This window comes from Triticum aestivum, chromosome 2D (genome assembly GCF_018294505.1).
Source record: "Triticum aestivum cultivar Chinese Spring chromosome 2D, IWGSC CS RefSeq v2.1, whole genome shotgun sequence".
NCBI lineage: Eukaryota > Viridiplantae > Streptophyta > Magnoliopsida > Poales > Poaceae > Triticum > Triticum aestivum.
In genome coordinates this window covers 333,504,270-333,513,496 of record NC_057799.1, presented here as the reverse complement: position 1 = coordinate 333,513,496, position 9,227 = coordinate 333,504,270, and the positions used below count along the sequence as shown (strand labels likewise).

Sequence of the window (9,227 nt, the reverse complement as noted above, 5' to 3'; positions counted from 1 at the left end):
CCATTCATGTGACGCCACGTGTCTGGCTTTTAATGGCTCTAGGAGGTGTCGTGCAGACAACTGCTTGACTTAACAGGAGTCGTGCGAGCGTTGTTCGGTGCGCAGGCTGATCGAGCGGTGTGCAAGTTGTCCTCCAATGTGTAGGCTCACTGGGAAGCATGCGTGATGTACGCTGCGCGGGCTCACTGGGAAGCGAGCCCTTTGACTTCCATGGCTGCCCGCGTTGCTCGCATCCTCTCCATTAATGGTGCCCGAGCTGCTGTTTAATATGGGCGACCTTACTGTTCGCCTCCCATTCCCCTGCCCCCCGCAGACCTCCACCAATGCCATGGCGCAGAAGGATCATCTGCCACTAGTCTTCAAGTTTGGTGAAGTCGACTCCGGGCCGGAGGAGATAGAAAATAAGGAGGAATGGGGCCTCAAGGACAGGGCCCTGAACAAGCTGGCTGCGGCGGTTGCTGCCCCCGCGCCCGTCCCAGCTCCCATCCCACGCCCGCGGAGCGACCATCCCCGTAGCATTCACGGGCTGGTCGCAGAGCACTATCGTAGAGCTGGAAGCCATGGGCGTCAAGGAGGTCTCCGTGGACCCGTGCGAGCTCGGGTACATGCCAGCGCCAGCGCCCGTGCCCGTGTGCACCCCTCCACTCACCGTGGGGCCGGTCCCCATGCGTTTGCCTGCACCTGCCGTGCCCGTGCGCGTTCCCTCCTCAGCGGCATGGGACACCGCCGTTGCCCGCTACCTCGCAGTGCCGCCAGTTGCCGTCCTCCCGCGCCCCGCCCGTCGATCGCACGACGACATGATGATTGATTTCCAAGTGAAGAACATTATGTGATGCCTTGAAGACTTGAACAACGGCGTCCCGGAGGACGACAACGACAACGCCGGTGCGGCACGCCGCCTCCGCCGCCGCTAGAAATATTTTTTTGGGTTTGATACCGTATCTCGATCATATGAATATAAATTCGCAGTGTGACTGAATGAAAGGTATGGTTTGAATGAACATGCGTTTTTCTCTCTTAATGTACAGACTTAGCAAACGATTTTCTTTAAAAAACGTCAATGAGTTTTATATATAAAACACTCATCGCAAACGTTTTAGTTAGAACACCCGTATGCAAACCGAGAACTTCCCCAGGAAGCTAAGGGAAAATGTGTCGAGCAGGATTTGTGCAGCGCTTGATAGCTAACGTTTTAGATAGAACACCCATATGCAAAGTGAGAGCTATGGTCTTCCCCAGTAAGTGAAGGAAAAATTCGCAGCGAATGATTTGTGCATCTCTTCAACGCAAACAATTCAGATTGAATATAGTATGCAAAGCCAGACTTCGGCGCTAAGCCAAGAGAAATTGTGCCGAGCAGGATTTGTACATCCCTTCAACGTGAACGGTTGTTTTGGATGACCCGTGTGCAACCACGTACAGACAATTTGGTAAGATTTGCATCTGTCATATTGGGTATATTGCCATTTGTCAAACTGTAAAGATTGACATTTGTTGATCTAGTAACATTGCCATTTGTCAACCTTGTAACACTGCGATTTTTCAAAATATGCAGCTAAAAATCACTAACACTATCTAATTTTTGCAACTAAAATTCAGTAATTAAGCATAGATTTCATTCATAGATTAACCAGCCGTTCTTTATACGAACAGTTCAACTCGACAGCTGAACCGACCAAACTTTCCACCAATTGTTGCCAACCACGTACTGAAATAGCTTGTTCAACTATATATACTAGCTAATTTTAAGTATGTTGTACAGTTTCACCACATCTATAGTCAGATGAACTGAACAAAATAGCCCCTAAATACTACTACTACGGAGGGGTTTTGTACTACTTTCGATAGCATCTCCTCTGCCGAGCGCGCTCAGTAAGAGGCAGAGGAGGAGGAGCCTACCGACGAGCTGGACAACTGCAATACGGTGCCTGCCGCTGCTGCACCTTCGGCGACGCTCACCTCGAACGCCCTGTGCCGCTCCAGACGACCCCTCTCGAAGCGGTGGTTCTCCTCATAGATCTCCTGATTCCTCGCCACTGCGGCGGCGTGTGCTGCGGCCATGGCGGCAGTAAGGCTCTTTGCGTTCTCAATGAGGCGCTCCTCCTCCTCCCGCAGGAACTCGATGTAGCGCACAAGGTTGCTGATGCACGTGCGGGCCTGCACCTCCACCTCACACCTTTGGATGGTGGTGGCTGAGCGGGTGATGACCCCGGCGGTCGACGGTGGGCTGGCAGCCATGGCGGCCGATAGTGTGGTGGCGACCACGACCACCACCTGTCGCCTTCGGGCCGCGGCAGCAGAGTGGGTGATGGCCACGGTGGCCGGCAGTGGGGTGGCAGCCACAACCGCCACCTCCCGCCTTCGGGCCGCGGCGGCGGAGCGGGCAATGGCCCTGCTTTCGACGGTGGTGTGGCGGCCACGGCGGCAGACGGTGGGGTGGCGGCAATGGAAGCCGGGAACAGCTACCGACGGGCAGCGGCGGCGGAGCGTGTGGTGGATGTTCCGCGCACACCCAACAGGGAGGACACGCGCACTACACTATGTCGAGGACTGCGCCGCCGCCGTGGTGTAGCCTCCTAGCTGGAGCTGTCCTCTGATGACGGCGGAGTGGCTGAGCGAGGACGACGTACCGGTGACATTGGCGATTGTGGGAGAAGCAGACGAGATAAGCTAGTGGGAGGAAGGGGAAACTGCGACGCGGGACTCGCCGGCCGTGAGGGTTTATATAGCAGGCCAGTAAGCATTGGGGTTTTGGGGGATTTCACTGACTCGGGCGGGAAGCTTGCGCGGGAACTTGCGTGGTTGCGCGGGAATGGGCTCACCACCGTTTGGCCAAAAGAACGCCCCCGCGCTGCTCAAGCTTGCGCTCTAAGCCGTCTACGGCAGTGGGGTGACAAGACGTGGGAGAGGAGGACGAAAGGACACATACACATACGGTTAATAAAATAACAACATTTGCGATTAAATTACCTACTACACCCGTCCTGGTTTATAAGTCGTCTATGTATTTTTGTGCCAAATTTTGACTATAGATTTTACTAATAAAATACGAATGCATGTCGCCAGAGATTATATCGTTGGATTCGTATTTGAACATAGTTTCCAATTATATAATTTTTGTAACATGTATTAACATTTTGTTGGTTAAATTTAAGGTCAAAATATGGCACATAATATAAAGGGGACTAATAGACCAAAACGGCAGTAGTAGCACACAGCCGCTCTCTATGCAGCGACGCAATTGTCGGCCGGCTTGTAGACGACGATGTCCTGCGTGTTCAACTGCTCTATGCGTGTGGTTGCTTGTGGTTGAGGCGGCCGCGGCACGCTCTGCTCGCGTCCCCCCGCGTGTGCTCTGCTCTCGCGTCCCTCCGGGTGCTCTGCCCTCATCCCTCCACGCGCGCTTGCAGTGTTTGGGGCCGGCGCACGATCACGCACGTTCGTGTGCATGCGGTTGCACCGGGCACGACGCCACAATGCAGTTACCCGCTGCAAAAGCTGCCATGCGGACGCGCCGAGAATCCAGGCCGCCCCGCCCCCATTTATTCACGCGTCCATTTACCTTCATCTCTCGCGCCACACGACACAATAAGCACACCCACGACAACACATACAAAGAGGACATCCAGCGGTTCCAATGGCACTCCCCGTGGCTCCAATGACGCTCCCAGCGCCGCCGACGACAACGGCGGGCAGTTCACCACGCATCACGTAGTGGACACCCACGTGAGGGGGAAGGAACTCTCGGTGGTGTACACGAACGAGCCGGTCTCGGTGGAGAGCTCCATCCAAACTATGGAGAAGTTGTTTGCCGAGGACAAGTACCATGTGGTTGGCTTCGACCTCGAGTACACCATCGGTCGTGCCGGGCACGATCAGAAGGTTGTCGTCGCCCAGTTGTGCGTGTGACATGACGTCCTCATCTACCACTACCACCTGGCCACAAGACCTTGCAAGTGTTTCTCCAGGTTTATCAATAGCTCCGACTAGTTTCGCTATGGTGGACACCACCAATGATCTAAAAGCGCTAAAGGTTTCGGGCTTGAAATGCCAGAATCTTGTCAACATCCAGGACCACTACAAGGTATGGGGCACCGACAACAACAAACATAACTCCCTGGTTGACCTCGCCTCGGCCATCATCGACCCCTACCACATGAAGATGAAGGATGAGAGCAAGAAGGACAAGAACGCCTGGCATAGTGTCTGGCATGAGAGGCTGGATGAACAACACGTCAAGTACATGGCCAAGGACGCGTACACAAGCTACGAGATGTACATCCGGATCGTTGACATGAGGGAGCGTCTTCTTCCTTCCCCAGACGAGGGATCGAGCCACAGAGCAGTGGTGGAAGCATCACAAGAAGTAGATGACTAGATGATCGTTTCTCCTAGTTTAGAATGCAGATCGTGCTTAGCGACTGATTTGGAAACCAATATAAATGATTTAATTACTAGTTAATTTGGCAGACTTTAATTCTTTAACCGTCCATGCATGCATGTCACATCATAGAAAAGGAAGGTCATTAAAATACCATAGTGAATAAAAATCAACATTTATTACCTCCTTATATAGCACTTATTTATTCGTAAAATAAATAACTACGTATGTAAATAGACGTGTATATTACGTAATTTCAGTAGTAAGTATACACGTACCCATCACATAATTGGGTATACACGTACACATACCCGTACATGTACTTTATTTGAAAAGCACGCGCGTATGTACATAATTTCCCGAACTCCCGAAACCCACGAAGAAAAAAAAGCCCACTCCACGCACCCTCGTCCATCACCTCGCCCGATCCCCAACCTCCCGATCTTCCCAGTCCCAGCGACGCCCACCTTCCCCTGACCCTGCCTCCACCCGGCGTCGCCGCCCCGCCCGCTCCCACTCCCGCCCCGCCGGCAAGCCGGGCGCCTCCATGCCCTCCCTTCCCTTTGACCGATCTCCTGCTTCCTCCCCGTCGACACCGTGGGAGCACCCATCCCGCCGCCCAGACCCCATCCGGTGTTGCCGCCACCGCCACGCAGCCGCATCCACGCCCCTGCCGGCGTTGCCGCCACAGCCCCACCCCCACCAGTGACGCCACCACAGCGTCGACCCCAGCCGATGACGCGCCACACCACCTGCCGGAGCACCTCGGGGTCGCCCGATCCGGCGAGGATCCTTCACCACCCTCCACTCTCCGGCGACCACTAGCACGCGGGCGGATGGGGTGCTATCCTGCAGATCGAGGAGGCGTCGAACTTTAGATGGAGGAGGCCACAACCTGCAGCTGGCTGCGCGCCATGGTCGCGCGTCGCGGGCAACCTCCTTCACGCTCGACACCTCCTGAGCGTTGGAGTGAAGGTCGACTCCTATGCACTCCGCAGTTCAATTTCTACTGATCCTGTAGCTCCTAAATCCGTCGCGCACTTATATCCAAAGGTTCTTGCGTGTGTGTTTTTTCCTACAGAGCATTTTCTTTAGGGCAGTGGAGAGCACCCTCACCCTGATCCGATCTGCAGCAGCACCCGAGTCCTCCCAAAGCAGCCCTGGTCCGTTCCAGTATGCAGTGCCGGGCTGTGCAACGATGGAGATGCCGACCGTTCGTGAACACAACACCCCGGATCCTGCTGCACACCATCAAGTTCAACTTCTGTTGAATCCTGTAAAGGGAGACTTATTGTGAGAGCAATCCCCTCTATAACTTTTTTTGTTCAAAAATTTGTTAGCTACTTCAGCTTCAACTTGCCTATGTATGTGGCTACCAAGGTGGCATGCATTCAGCCTATGTATGTGGCCACATGTCGCGAGTTGCTATCTGACTAAAATGATTTATGTACACTAGGATCTCCATGTACTGAACATGTTAAAAAAGATATCTCATGTATATTCCCCCCTGTTTGTTTCTTGTTGTATTTCAAGCCGCCACTACCATTGGCATTTTTTGTCTGATGGTCCACGTCTTATAAGTGTGCACTCTAAAAAACAGAATTTTATGCAATACCAGCAAACAGTAACTGTGAACTTCTCCGTTTACATGGACCTAAAGAAGCATGTATTTTTTAAAGTAATGTGGAAGTTCAAAGATTATAGTCCAGAGAGGTCAATCATTGGATTTTGGTAAGAATTCATCTTACTGATAAATAATGAATAGAAAAAAAATACAAAATAGGTTTTGGGTCAGTACTAAATAGGTTAGGAATTGTTTGGTGTTGGTGGGGTGTTGGAGCGTTACTACTACTTGGTTCACTTCCATTTCAATGGTCTTGCTTGAAGATATCTTTGAAGCCATAAACACAATTGTCTTGATTTCAAATAGCGGTCCATGGGTTGAGCTATGAAGCTGAACTTGTTGTTATGCCTATGAACATCTACCTCTTTCCTGTAGGTGTTGATCCTGGTGCTTGTCGCCATTCACGAGGAAAGATAGTCGGTCTTTGAATGGGTGAGTGATCTTGCTGTTGCTGGGATGCTATTCAACATGGGGATTTGATCTCCCTTGAGGTGCAGTGTAGCGAGATATATGCTGCTGCCACTTTTGGATTTATTGTTGAGATGGTCGCTCAAGCTCAATATTGATTAATCCTTCCCCTATATCTTTCCCTACATGCTCTGTAGGTCATCAGTAAGAACAAAAGTATGCCTCTAAGCTGCCTATGTCTATTCCACAAGATAAATTAGTATGGCTGCACACGGTCGACTGTTCTTAACCAGTTTCTGTAGTAATTTGTATGGCTGACAATCTTCAGCAGTAATTAAGATGGTTGCAGTCCACTGTGTCTGATTTTCAGCAGGCCAACTTGATTAATGCTAGTGCAACTCATCTTCAAAAGTGTACATGGGCGCAGTGTGAAATTTGTTCCTTCTGTTGTTATTTAGATAGATCACACTAGAACATTTTGTACGAACCATTTACTCAAGTGAGAGAGATAGGCTTCTTCGTAGTTCATCTATTTCCTGGCAAAAGCAGAAAGTGTAACGACATTTGTTCCCCTATGTGAATAAATTTGTGTTCCTATGTGAAGTAATGTTTTGTTCCTGGACTAAGGCCATTTTGTCCCAGTGTAGATAATTTTTTATTCGTATGCGAAGTACCTTTCCTAAAAAAACCATATTGATTGAGAACTAAAAAGGGAATGCTTTTTTGATAATCTAGAAGTTCAACGAGTTCCACCCAGAAAGTTCGAAAGACATTGTTTTTGAGGGAGAACACATCCTGCCTAGAAGATGCATATGGAATAAAAAATCATTCATCAGGTAGCAGTACATAGATACAGTTTATTTTGTTGTGGTCACTCACTCCCATTTCTAGAAAAGCCTAGAGGTTCAAATATAAAAGATGAAAAAGTTCAATGTTTTGTTGTGGTCGCCGATAATGGTTTAAATTTTTATTTGTGAAGGTCAAACTGTTGTGTTCGAGAAGGTCAAGTGTATTATGTGTATCTCAACAAGTTCAAACTATTTAAACATGCAAGGAAAAACATGGGAGATTTGCGATTTTTTAGAACTTGAAGTGACAAATAAATTTAAAAGAGCACAAACAAAATTTAAGTCTAGAAAATTCACTTCAAAACAAAATTACAACATGTGAGCATCAGTGTGTGGGTGTGTGTTCTATTATGTGTGTGTGTGTGTGTAACTTTGCACAAAAATAAACTGTAGAAGTTCACACAACCCCAGAAAGCATATAAGTTAAAAGACAAAATAGTAGACAATTTTTTCCGTCTCTGAAACTAAACCAAGAAGTTCAAATTTAAGATACATAGGAGGTCGAAGTTTATAAAAAATAAGAAATTTTTGTATCTAAAGAAAAGCAAGAAGTTCAAATTAACATAGCACATGAATTTGATGTTTTTTTTTCATAAAAAGAACATTATTTTACTGTTTCAGAAAAATGGAAAAAGAAAGTATTTCAAATAAACCAAGAAGTCCAAATTGTAAAAATAGAGAAGTTCGATATTTATAAAAAAAAACAGGTTCTCTTTCGTTACTAAAGAATAAAATTAAAGATGTTCAAATTAAAATAAAAGGAGTAGTTTGATGTTTACGGAAAACTCAAATTCTTTCCATTTCTAGGAAAAATAAAAGTATGAGGTTCAATTAAAAAAAATGTTTGATGCTTATTTGAAACATATTTCCTTTCTAAGAATATGACTAAGAAGTTGAAATTAAAATAACAGAGAAGTTCGATGTATATAAAAAAACTCGAATTTGTTGCAAGAAGTTCACGTGCACCTCCGTGCACGGTTTAGAATTTATATTGCGGGACGTCCGACCTCCAATTATATGTTTTAATATGGCAAAAAATGACGTCTAACCTTCAATTGCGTGTATTTCGACGTATACACGAAAATGCGACAGAAATTCATCGTGAAAACAACAAGAAGTTCAAGTACTACAAGGAATGCATTTCAGGTGAGAATAAAAAGTATAGAAAAATAAAAGCTTAAAAGGTTTGTTGAAATAAGTTCAGGTGCTCTTTCCGGGGAAGTTCAAAAATTCTTGAGAGAGAGGTTCACCTTGTATTTCCATGTTCGAAAACACAAAAAAGATTTTTTTTGCGTTTTAAAATAATTCTCTCAATCCACAAAGAAGTTCAGTTATTATTTGGGAGCAATTTGATTTCAAAAAGAAAATAAAAAATTCAAATTATGAAAATGGAAAAAGTTCATATACTACATGGTGTGTGTTTAATATGAGAAAAATGAATTAAAAGCCAAGGTCCAATCTTTTTGTTGTTATAAGTTCAAGTCCTCGGTTGGAGAAAGTAAAAAAAAATATTGTGAGGGAGGTTTGTACAAATGGAATATCATTTGTGTAACACTGACGAATATATGAGAAAACTACAAACGAAAATACGTCACAGAAGTTCAACGTGAAAACAGCAGGAAGTTCAACTACTACACTGGATGAATTTCAGATGAAAAACTTTTAAAATCGTCGCGAGTATGATAAAACGATCAACATGGGAAAGTTGTGTGTTTATAGCAGGTTTCCATCGGTATATCATTTGCTCAATTCCGGTGAGTCGATGGACATCTACGAGCAAAAAAAGCACGTGAAAAACAGAGTGAAGTTCGACTTGCCGAGAAGTTCAAGTCTTCACGCGGCTTTAAAAATTACTTGAATACAGCTAGGAATCAGAGAAAACCATCTGCATGAAAAAGTTTCGCATTTTCCGTAGCTTTTCAACGGTACATTATTTGCCCCATTCCGATAAAGTTTGTAGAAATTA

The 9,227-nt window shown here is 46.7% G+C and overlaps 1 long non-coding RNA gene across 2 annotated transcripts; it reads left to right on the top strand.

Moving 5' to 3' along the window:
- Positions 1 to 4,761: 4,761 nt before the first annotated feature.
- Positions 4,762 to 7,016, top strand: LOC123053019 (uncharacterized). Of its 2 annotated transcripts, XR_006425267.1 has the most exons (3): positions 4,762 to 5,356; positions 5,463 to 5,674; positions 6,381 to 7,016. It is a non-coding gene; the product is annotated as an uncharacterized lncRNA (long non-coding RNA). The 2 variants fall into 2 exon arrangements; XR_006425266.1 differs by lacking the exon at positions 6,381 to 7,016 and having other exon boundaries at positions 5,463 to 5,893.
- Positions 7,017 to 9,227: the final 2,211 nt, after the last annotated feature.